Here is a 13315-nt window from a genome sequence, read left to right on the forward strand (position 1 = left end):
TCCTCAAGCCGTGTAGTTATCCTACCACGTAACCCATATGCTACTTTGCCACTCTCCCACTTTGGTCAAACCCTTCTCCTTTAAGCAACTACTCGACTTTTGTTTTCTTACACTTGGCCTTCTAGGAACTTAACCACCACAAGACACCTTCCACATGTCTTTTCTCATCCTTCGCTGCCCAGTTGTTGCCTTACTAAAAATCCGTCTCTGTAGCACTTGAACCAATAGCTCGTTATCAGCTTTAAACCTTTTTGACGATCATCCTTCTCGAGACATCATTACTAGGAATGCTGCTTCGATCCTGAATCACTGCACACCAAGATCTCTAACGACTGCTTCCCCTATACAAATTCCTAACACCCCGTCGTGAAGGCGAGTTGAAGAAAACCATAACACCGGCGAACCTTAACGTATTTTACAAGGCGATGACACCACATCAAAATTGAGAATTCTACCACACTCGAAAATATCAAGCTTCGTTACTCCATCAACCCCAAACCTGAACATTCATAGTTCGATTGTCTTTTCTCCGCAGAAATTAAAACATGGAACCTCTGAATCATGTACTGAGAAAAACCTTCTTTCAAGTCGTTTAATGCTCTGGCACATAGACAGGCATTCTACCATTACATAAACACTATGCGATAACAACGCATGAATCGTCATAACAATCAATGCAAAATCTCAAAACCTTAGGTAGTATTGATACTGAACTGAAACGATAGAGCAGCCTTCTGCAGGGCGACGACAGTAGCCCAATTAATTACACAGGAAGAAGCATCCCACACTTCATCAGTAGTACCATTAAAAATTTCCTCGATCCCCAATTTATAACAAGCGCTTCACGTTGCATAAGATTGAATAGGAAGGAAATGTAGGCATAAGCGTAAAAGGAATCGAATCGCACGATGAGGAATCAAAAAGGGAAGTATTCCTATCAGCCCTGTAGCCTCTCGAAGATAAGCACAGACGTCTCCGTACCGATCCGCAAGACTCTACTAGACTCGCTCATGACTCCTGAGACCTAAATGAACCTAGTTCTTTGATACCATGTTGTCACGACCCAAAATCCAAAAAGGCCGTGATGGCACCGAACACCACTATCAGGCAAGCCAACCATAATCAATTAACTTAATTACCCATTTTAGTATTTTTGAAATAAAAATTTCTTTAATGAAATTTTAAAGATAAAACTCATAGAGTAAATAATAAATATTTTTAGCAACTAAATTTCTAAACAATTCACAACCATTTTCAAAACCCGGTGTCACAAGTGCATGAGCATTTACTAGGAAATTAAAAATAAAATACAGCATCTGTCCAGAATACAAATTAGACAAGAAAATAAAATAACTCTGAAGGAGACTCTGTTAGCTACGGATCGTAATATAGAATGCAGCTCACCTATGTCCCCACAATTATTAACCACACCCCTGCGCCCACAAGGCCGCTATACATATATGTACCTGCACAATAAAATATGCAGCAAGTGCAGTATGAGTACGAAAACAACGTGTACCCAGTAAGTATCAAGCCTAATCTCGAAGTGGTAGATACGAGATAGCCGACTTTGACACTCACTATGGGTCAATAATAATAATTAAAATAAAACTAGAATATCTAAATCAGCATGATTCACAGAATTTACAATAATTTATTAAACCAGCGGAAATAATCATATTTCTTCAAATGCAACAATTCTCAATATATTAATTAAATTCCTTTAAATTCAAATAATTTTTAATTTATCAATTAATCTCATTTACAGGAATAACAATTAATTCCTCAACAAGCAGGAATAATAATTCATTAAATTTCAAGGATTCTCCAATTTATCAATTAGCTTCGCAAGCTGAAATAACTATTAAAGTATCGTATAATTATTATTATTAAGCACGATTTCTGCCGAGGACGTACGGCCCGATCCAGAGTGTCGTGTACACTGCCGAGGGACGTGCGGCACGATCCATAGATGTATCTATCCTGCCGAGGCGTTCGGCTCGCTCCACAAGAAAGGAGGATATTTTCTTATGTACCTCCGAAAGGAGAGTATATTTATTATAAGATAAATTCGGGAGGAAGAACAATTTGTTTTAATAATTAATTAATTTAAACAAAAAATTAAGCATATAAGATTTTCATACTTTAATATCTTTATCTGACAATTCACAATATATTCATATATATATATCAATTAAAATTAATTAAACAAAGAATATAATGTACACATGTAATTCATGCTTTGAGTCCTAAACTACCTGGACTTTAGCATTAATAATAGCTACGCATGGACTCTCGTCACCTCGTGCGTACGTAGCCCCCGCAATTAGCAACAATTATTCAATTTAATCCCTATAGGGTAATTTCTCCCTCACAAGATTAGACAAGAGATTTACCTCGTCTCAAAGTCCACTTTCCGATTACCACGTCGAGTTGAATTCTTGATTCGACGTCGAAAGATCCGAAACTATCCAAATATTATACACAATAATTAATATATGCTAAATGATTCGAAGTGTATCTATTAAATAAATTACCTTATCCAAAATGGTAAAATTCCTAAAATTCACCCCGGGCCCACGAGCTTGGATTCTGGAAATTTTTGGATGAAAACGTTACCCATAATCTCAAGAACTTAAATATATAATTTCTACCCAATTCCATAACTATTTTTGTGGTTAAAATCTCGCTTTTATAAAAATCTAGGTTTTTCATCTAAATCTTTGATTTCTAAGATTTACTAGTTATAATCTACTTATAATCTGTGTATTTAACTCAAGGGGTATGGAATTAACTAACCTTCAAATTGCTAGTTGAAATCCCCCTCTCAAAAGCTCTGAAATCGCCCGGAAATGGAGGAAAAATGGGCTCAAAATGTCTGAGCCCCGATTTTAACACATTCTGCCAAGCAGGGGTTTCGCACCTACGGAAGGTGCAACGCACCTGCGGCTTTGGCACCTGCAGAAAAGCCTCGCAGGTGCAAGCTTAGCTTGACAGCCCAACTCCGCATTTGTGCTCTTGATTTCGCACATGCACGTTCGCAGGTGCGCCCGAGATTCCGCACCTGCGATAGCAGGCCTCCCTTTCCCTCTTCGCTTCTGCGAATAAATCTCGCATCTGCGAGTGTCGCTCTTGCGAGCTTCTGCCGTACCTGTGGATGTCGCACCTGTGGCTGGCCAAGCGCAGGTGCGATTCTGACAGTAGCTGGGAGATTCAGTTCTGGCTCCCAATTTCCAACTTGGTCCGAACCTCGTCCGATTGACACTCGGGGTCCCCGGGACCCCGCCCGAACATACCAACAAGTTTGAAATCATAAAACGGACTCGCTCGAACTCTCGGAACGCGTAAAACAACATCAAATCTAAGAATCATACCCTAAACCAAATTGATTCAAACTTAAGAATTTCAAGTTGTTCAATTTACTTTCAATGCGCCGAAATATACTTAAACTACTCGGAATGACATAAAATTTTGCGTGCAAGTCTTAAATCACTATAAGGAACTATTCCCAAACTCGGAATTCCAAACGGATTTCAATTACTCAAAAACCTACCCCAAACCAAATTTAAAGAATTTTTAAACCTTCAAATAGTTAATTTTTACTATTAAGCGTTAAAACGCTCCCGGGTTATCCAAAACCCGATTCGGACATACGCCCAAGTTCAAAATCATTATACGAACCTATTGGAACCGTCAAATCCCGATTCTGGGGTCATTTTCTCAAAATGCTGACCGAAGTCAAACTTATCCATTTAAAGCTAACTTAAGGAACCAAGTGTTCCGATTTCAACCCACACACTTCCAAATCCCGAACCAACCATCCCTGCGAGTCATAAATTAATAAAAGCATGTTCGGGGAGTTTTATTTTAGGGAACGGGTTTTTAAAAGTTAAAATGATCGGTTGGGTCATTACAAACATCCTATCAAAGATCGTGATGGCGCCTAACCCGCTTGTTAGGCTAGCAAACACTCAACACCAATGATATAAGAAGATTATTAAGGAATCAATAGAGTAATAATATAAATAAGAAAGCGGAATAAGTCTCAGAATAACATCCTAATATACATAAATCTATGACAGGGTCTAAACACGACCAAAACTGTCTCTTAATCTCCCATGACCCAGTGTCACATCATTACGAGCATCTAATAAGAGTAAACTTTCTCGACAAAACATCTGTGTGGAAAGAAATAAATAGACAATGGTAGACAAGTAGGGAAGGGAGACTCCATATGCTACCGATCGGATCAAATCAGGCATCCCACTACGAAGTCTCCAAGTATGCTCCTACATAGCTAGATGGGTACCACTAGTACTTGCCTCAGAATCTACACAAAATACGTAGGAGTATAATATGAGTATAAAACCATGGTACTCAGTAAGTATCAAGTCTAGTCTTGAAGAAGTGTTGACGGGGAGTCGACATCGACACTTACTAACAGTCCAATAAACAAATAGAGGTATAAATAGGATATGAAATAAGGTATGGTATCATCAAATAGGTACAAAAGGCATAGATGCAGTAAATATGAAATTTAAGCATGCTTTTTAGATGAAAAGAGATTAAATACGATCTCAAATACTTTAGTGTTTGCATAAAGATATGGTGTATACTAATCAACATTTATATGAAGGTTACTACAAGAATCTAAGATGTATATGCATGTGTAGGACCCACTCTCAATATATTACAATACAAAACTATGTTCCTGACACATGCCACATGACCAAAACCAAGCACCAATCTGAGTGCCTATGCTCACAGAGACAAAAGTAACATGGGTAATCACTTGATTTCGGAGGGGCGGATCCATATCCAACGTCGATCAAATTACAGTAACTGATCAATAGTCAATATTTGTTCACAATGTCCTTGGTACTAAAATTCTCAAGTTTTCCTCAATATCCAACTCTCCAAAATCATGCATATTCCTATGAAATAATATAATTAAGATGCACCACGGCATATTAATAAAATACGGATGAATGTTCACATGGATAAGAGATGGCTATGGCTAATCATGTAATTCAACTTTTCATAATAGTTCAATATGCTTATTCAATATTCATAAGTCTAATCATGATATCTAACATGAGTAAAGTAATCCAAGTAGCCACTAAATCATAAATCAAGTAAAACAAGCATATGCAGTAATTAGAAATCTCAACATGAAGAAAGAAGTCCTTCATGCCCAAATCAACAAGTCATAACTTTAAGCATGGTTTCTAATCATAGTTAAGATTCACTACATAGTTATAGAATAAAGGAAATATGGATAAATAATTCACACAATCCAAATAAAGCATATCACAAGCCTAATTCTATCCGGACATGATCATAACCTAGCTAACGCATATACGCTCATCAACTCGCATATACGTAATTTCCAAATCAAGCAACAAGTAGCAAATAGATCGCCTATGGAAAGTATTCTCTCTTAAAAGGTAGACAAGAGACTCACCTCTTCCCCGGAATATCTTCAACCTTCCAAAACTACTTTTCCTTTCAAATCCACCACCAAACGACTCGAATCTAGTCAAATATTATTTAAATGAGTCAATATAAGTTTTAAGAATTGCCTTTATATACAAAATATTCAACCTTTAACTCAAACTAAAAAGTCAACAAAAATCAACATCGTGCCTCGGCTCGAAATTCGAAATTGTCAAAAATCTTGATTACCCATGAACCCCCCGAGTCTTAATACAAATTAGATTTCATGTTTTATTTCTACTATTTTATATATTTATTATCTACAGAGGTGATTAAAGTAGCTTTTGACTAAATCTTCGCTACTACTTTATTGGGGGATATTATCAGTGATACTTACTGAGTACTATATCGGTGTATATATACTATACTTCTACATATTTTTATGTAGATTCAGGTCCCAGTACCAATGGAGTACCTGAGGGAGCTTAGGAGGTAATTTAAGGTCTTTGTAGTGAGCTACCTCGCTTTGTTTGCAGTTATTGGAGTCACCATCTATTTTTCTTTACTTTCTTTATTCCAGAAAGTATTATGTATTTTAAGACAGCCTTGTATTTTGTTCCTTGGAGCTCATGATTTGTACTATCAATTCCTGGGGTTATTTAATATTTCATATTGTACAAGATTTATTATCGCACCTTATTTATATTATGACTGTTAGACTTTATTATTGTTGTCTCATTTTACCGTTGACCAACTCCCATCGGAGCCTCAACGGTGCCTAACACTACTTGCCACGCAATCCAACAGTCACATAATAGCTTAACATTTGAATAAACATGGTTCAATAAACTCAACAACGGAAATATTATAATATCTTCCACAAATAACTGAAATACTACTACAACCACCCTAAAATACGGTGTCAACGAGTACATGAGCACTACTGAGTATCAAAACATAACCAAATACTTAGTACAACTGTCTGAGTAATAGAATAATACTGAAGAAATAAACGAAAAGAGAGTCAAGGTCTGCAGACGTCATAGCAGCTACCTTGAAGTCTCCAAGCGCTGGTGCTAGCCCTAATCTAGCAATCAACATGTCCGAATGCACATGGATCTGCACACGAAGTACAGAGTGTAGTATGAGTACAACCAACCATATGTACTCAATAAGTAACAGGACTAACCTTGGGTTGAAAGTAGTGACGAGCTCAGAAGAAGACAGACAGGGTCCAGTATAATGACAACACAGGTATAATAATGACAATAACAATAAATAACTCAGAATCAGCTCGTCCATTGTACAAAAATTTAGACATGCTTTCAAGTTTAACAATTAAAGTCCAACATTGATAGGAACGTGTCAAGTACAGGTAGCATGAGGAATGGTACATCTTTATGCTTACATGTCAAATATGCATGTCAAATTATGATTTCTCAGTGATATTCCCAAGTACTCACACTCTCAGAATACTCAATCTGTCTATCTCAAATGCCCACTCATCACACATACAATCACTCAGCATTATACGGGTGTCTGGCATTAATGGCCCTCACCAAAGCACGTGTATATATCATTGTGCATGCGCTCACTGCTGGTATGTCAGACTCCAGAGGGGCGGATCCTGCCCAAGCGCTAATCAAAGCCTATAAGTCCTGTTGCGGTGTGCAGCCCGATAACAATAATAAGAATAACAACAATAAGAATAACAATAACAATAATAAGAATAATAGTAATAATAATAATAATAGTAATAATAACAATAGTAATAGTAATAGTAATAATAATAGTAGTAGTAATAATAATAGTAGTAATAATATTAATAATAATAATAATAGTAATAATAACAACAACAACAACAACGGTGCACGCCCACACACCCGTCATCTAGCATGTGCGTCACCCCAACATAACACAAATAACATGTATTTCAGGGATAATACCATCAATTCCAAGTTTAGAAATATTACTTACCTCAAAACGCGCAACTTAATACTCCAAAAAGCACTTCCCACGCATATCGGCTTTCGAACGGCTCGAATTTAGTCACAGACAACTTAATATCATAAATAATATTGTAGGAAACAACTTCAAACAATAAAGTTTTGATTTTTTATCAAACTAAAAAAGTTAACTCAAAAAGTCAACCCCGAGCCCGCACCCTAGAACCCTGTCAAACTCACAAATTTCGAACACCCATTCTGATATGAGTCCAACCATACCAAAATCATCCAATTCTGACTCCAAATCGACCATCAAATCCTCAATTTTCATTTTGAGAAGTTTATACAAAATTCCCAGTTTCTCTACTTCAAATCCCCAAATAAATGATAAAAACTAAGATGGAATAATGAATAATGAATAAGTCCGAGTTAAAAACACTTACCCCGATCCAAATCGTGAAACTCCCCTCCAAAATTGCCCAAAATCGAGCTCTACAACCCAAAATACGATATAATAACTCTAACCCTCGAAATGAGATTTAATAGGGTTTTGCCCAGCGATTCTCGCACCTGCAACTCAACTAACTGCATCTGCGGTTCTGCAGGTGCAACCAAATCACACTTCTGCAATTCCCCCTGAAGCCTCCGTCTTTCCGCATCTACGGACCATGCTCTGCATTTGTGAGTCTGCTTCTGCGGACCAGCTTCGCACTTGCGCTTCCGCAAATGTGGTTCTCCCACCGCATCTGCGACCACTACCTTGCCCAGCTAGAATCCCTTTTTGTGGAAAACCAAACGCATATGCAGGCTCGCAGATGCGGCAAATCCCTCGCATCTACGACCCATCACCAGCCTAGCCAAATACGCACCAGCGAAAATTCCTTCGCAGGTGCGATCGCATCAGAACTAAAGCCAACAACCATCTCACTAAGTGCAACCATGTTCCGAATCACACCCGGGACCTCATCCAAACATACCAACAGGTCCAAAAACATAACACAAACTTAGCAAAGTGTCACGCCCCAAAACCGAGGAGTGCGACCGGCGCTCAACCGAGTGAACCCGATCGAGCAAGCCTGTTAGATTTCATTCTACCCAAACTCATCCATAAATAGAGATAATACATATTATCATTAATTAGACGAAAATGTATTCATGTCTACAATACCAATTCATTTCCAATTGTTTCATCATTTTTAAAGTCTCAAATGGACAAGTAATACAATCACAACATAGCATAGTTTGTCTTTCCCAGTACCAATACACAACCCACACTATGTCTACGGAGCCTCTATAGATAAAGAAGAGTACAATGATAATGCCGGCAACAAGGCCCCGGCTATACCTCAAATAGAATACACAAAGTACAAAAGATTTATGACCCCGGAATGAAGTGGGGCTCACTAAGTCAGCTGGGAAGAAGGTGCACTGCTATCACTGATCAATATCTCCTACTGTGGAACCACCTGCATCCATTTAAAGATGCAGCGCCCCCGACAAAAGGGACATTAGTACCGTCGAATAGCACTAGTATGTATAACTAAACACCCTCTCAATAGAATGACAAATAATACAAATAAGATTATCATAATATCAATAAAAGACTTAATCAACATCAAACCTCAATTTAGGATCAAGACAATGTTCAAATTAATTTCCATATCTCACATTGGGAGATTTTTAGTATCGATATACCATTGTCCACAATACCATTATTCACAATACCATTATTCACAAAACCAGTACCACCGTACTCTCAGCACGGAGTCCGATCACGACCCGATCGGCTAGGCCATATCATTAGAGGCATCAATCACAATTTCTCTCAATATCAATACCACTGTCTTTAACACTGAGTCCGATCACGGCCCGATCGGCTAGGCTATCCATTAGGGACATCAACCACAATTACCATTTCAATTACAATTTCCAGCACAATCACCACCATGTGTGCGGCATGGTGTCCGATCACGACCCGATCGGTTAGGCCGTCTTATTTGAGACATCAACCTTTTTATATCAATCATCGCATTTCATAATACTTTTACATCTTTTCATTTCATTGGCACTAGTGGCCATAATTATAAGATCATTCTTGGCACGTTGGCCATATTCAGTATTTCATGCTCACATTATCAATTTCAAATATCATCCTCATCATCAACAACAAACACAATTCAAATCAAAGTGTGTAGTACACATGTGAGCAATTTAGAGTCTAATGCACATAGAGATATTTCACAAAATTTGGCATAATAGCCTTCATTTGAACTTGACTTAAAGTCGAAACATTATTAATGCACAGCCCATATTTTAACACATCCTTAATTGGTAACATAACATGAATAGAGCATTTGTGATGCTTGTTGAACATATATCGTTCAACCCAATCTTACTCGGAATAGCCAATTTCATAATGAATCACTCGAGACTTACATAATTTATATGAATATCGTAGGATTCAATTCTAAGAGAAGAGTTTAGCCAACATACCTCACTTGAGCTTCCTTACACTCTAAAACGTTCCGTAATTCTTAGCAACTTTAATCTATTTTAGAAATATAACAAATTGAACCAAAATTAGGAAGATGATCATGGTTCTAGCTCACCTGAGCATTTTATCAAACACTAGGTGTGCATAAGGTTTCAATGTCCTTTTTATGAAGGACTTCATTATCCCACAACCCAATCTTTACCATTTTTAGCTCAACAATCTTCCTACACCCTTTGATAACACATGCATGTAAAATAAACAACTCTCATGCCCAGAAATTTATCTTGCTAGTTACCCATTTTCAGAAAATTTTGATATTAGAGTTTAGGGTGTAGAATCTTACCTCTAGGATGAAGACCTGGTAAGCTTCCCTTCTTAATCTTCCAAAACTTGAGCAAGAATTGAAGAAAAATTATGGAAGAACACCTTCTCACTCTAGGGCACTCTCTTTCACTCTAAAATATCAGATTATGTCTCAAAAATGGCCCAAATAGTGTATTTAACGAAATAGAGTCGGGTTTTAAAAATCCAAAAATGGAGCTCCGGAACAAGGTATGCGATCGCATAACCGATATGCGGACCGCATATCGGTCGCATATTTGGTTACAAAATAGCCAAAAGAACTGCATGTGTATGCGGTCACTATGCGGTCTGCATAACTGTTATGCGGTCGCATAATGCACCGCATAATAGCTATGCGGTCACATAGTCGACCGCATAGTTGCTTCCAACTGACCCAATCAACTGCCTCACTCTCCAGCCATTATGCGGTCCGCAGAGAGGTTCTGCGGTAGCATAATGGACCGCAGAAATGCATTTTTCCGCCGAGAATTTTTCTTTACTTTCCGGTGCATTGTGCAACCCAAAAAGTCCGAGTCGCGGCTCGCAAGCTCACCACGAAGAATTTCTACAATCCTCAAACACGTAAGCCTAGTACGGCACCATGAAATATTATTTTCTTTGTAAATTTTACCGGGCTTTGCACTTAAGTACTTTAAAATTTTTCGGGGTGTTACACAAAGCCTCAAATCACATCAAAATTACGAATCGCACCTCAATTCAAGCCTAATGAAACTAGTGAACTTCCAACTTCTAAAAACGATACCGAACCATATCAAATCAACTCCGAGTAACCTAAAATTTTGCACACTAGTCCCAAATGAGACAAAGGACCTATTCCAACCCCCGGAACCAAAATCCGAATCCGTATCAACAAAGTCAAATCTCGATCAAATCTCTCAACCTTCCAAACTTTTCAACTTTTACCAAAAAGCCTCAAACCAACCTACGGTATCCGGACATACGTCTAAGTCCAAAATCACCATACGAAACTATTGGAATCATCGAAATTCCATTCCGGAGTCGTCTACACAAAAGTCAAACTCTGATTAACTCTTTCAACATAAGTCTCAACCTTAGGACTAAGTGTCCCAGTTCACTCTGAAACCTCCCCAAAACCAATCCAACTACCCTGACAAGTCATATAATCATAAATGAACATAAAAAGCGACAGATAGTGAAACGGGGCTACAATATACAAAATGACTGGTCGGGTCGTTACAATCACGATTATGATGGGATTTAGATCGTGAAAAGTACTCAGTAAGTATTATTGACTGTTTTTTCCAATAAAATAATGGCTAAGGTTTATTCAAAGTACTCTCTTTTTTAACCTCTACAGTTTATATACACAACAACAACAACAACAATAACAACAACAACAAAGAAATGCGCATAAGCAACATAACAAGTTAATCATAGTCAAAGCATATAATAATATGCACAAATATGGCATGACATGAAACAACCTATCTCAGCTAAACAAATCCAATATATGTATTGATACATCCAAAACAGCATATATAATATATGTATAGAGTAATATTTATATGAAATGCATAAACAATATTTATAAATGCTATGCATGATAAAGACTCAAACTTTACATCAACCGACATTCTCTAAGTGACAAGCAAGAAACTCATTATTTTCTCACAAAATCGCGTTAACACCATCAAGAAAGAAATATAGTTGGGCGACTCTAGAGGGACAAATCCATATGCACACGCAAGTGCATGGCCAATTCAATATGCATATCATAAACTAGCATGGATAACTCAATGTGCATCTTATAACCCACACTGATAAACCAACGTGCTTATCATAACCCCGCATGATCAGCACAACATCCCATAACCACATCTATGTACGAAATTCATATGCAAATAATGCATATGGCCAATGCATGACTAACAGGTTAAACATGTAATCCAACATATATGTCAATTACAATGTCAAACTAGCATGTGAAGGATTCCTATAATATTATACTAGCATAAGTGAAATACTTAGATAACCATGCAGCAACTAGTCTTGACATACAATATCCTATTATGTATGTTACACTAGCATATTAGAGATGCGTATAACATGATACTAGCATGTGAAGATCTATATGTAATCATGATACAAGTAAAGCAATAGATAAAGCATATAAAGCTTATTATTCTACCTAAGTATGGAAGCATATGACATCTACATATACATTAGTTACCTTGCATATACGTTATCCCCAAATATGTAGCACATAGCGAACAATACAATTTGGGAAAAAATTGCCAGGGGTAAATTTTTTGAAATTTGAACGTTTGCCAATAAGAGAAATGGAGTCAAAAAATTCAAGACTACCTACCACCAAAATCATTCTTGTAAATCACCCTACCTATGCTCATAGGACAAGCGTCGGAAGAATGCTCATAGGACAAGCGTCGGAAGAATTCAGCGAACGTGCCACGTTTTGCGCGCCAATAAAACTTGATGCTATTATATCTTTAGTTATTGTGTGGAGATCTTCTGTAAGTGTTCCTTTTCACGACACTATGTATTAACATCAAAAAGTTCATTTTCTTATTCCACTCGGAAAAAGCTTGATGAATTGATCTAAACTGTATATCTTTGTGATGATCTAAAATATCATCTTTAAATTTAACAAGTAATTTTATATTCTAATACCTCGAAAAGCACAATTTATTATTCTTCGACTTGCGTGCGCAGTCCGTAAAATTTTCCGGAAAGTTTTTATGTGAAAAATGGATTAAAATGTGAAATAGAGCTTTAAGAACTCAACTGAGTTGACTTTAGTTAATATTTTGATCAAACAGACCCATATCAGTATTTTGACAATTCCGGTGGGTCCGTATCGTTATTTGGGACGTGGGCGTATGCCCGGAATCGAATTCCAAGGTCCCTAACTCGAGATATAGAATTTTGATGAAAAATTAAAAACTTAAAAGTTTAATAATTTTCAAGAAATTACTGATATTGGATTTATTGACCTCGGATCCGTATTTTAGTTCCGGAGCTCGGTGAAGGTCCACTATAATATTTATGACTTGTCTGCCTAATTTGGTGAGAATCGAAGTTGATTTGACGTGATTCG

This window comes from Nicotiana tomentosiformis, chromosome 1 (assembly GCF_000390325.3).
Source record: "Nicotiana tomentosiformis chromosome 1, ASM39032v3, whole genome shotgun sequence".
NCBI classification, from domain to species: domain Eukaryota; kingdom Viridiplantae; phylum Streptophyta; class Magnoliopsida; order Solanales; family Solanaceae; genus Nicotiana; species Nicotiana tomentosiformis.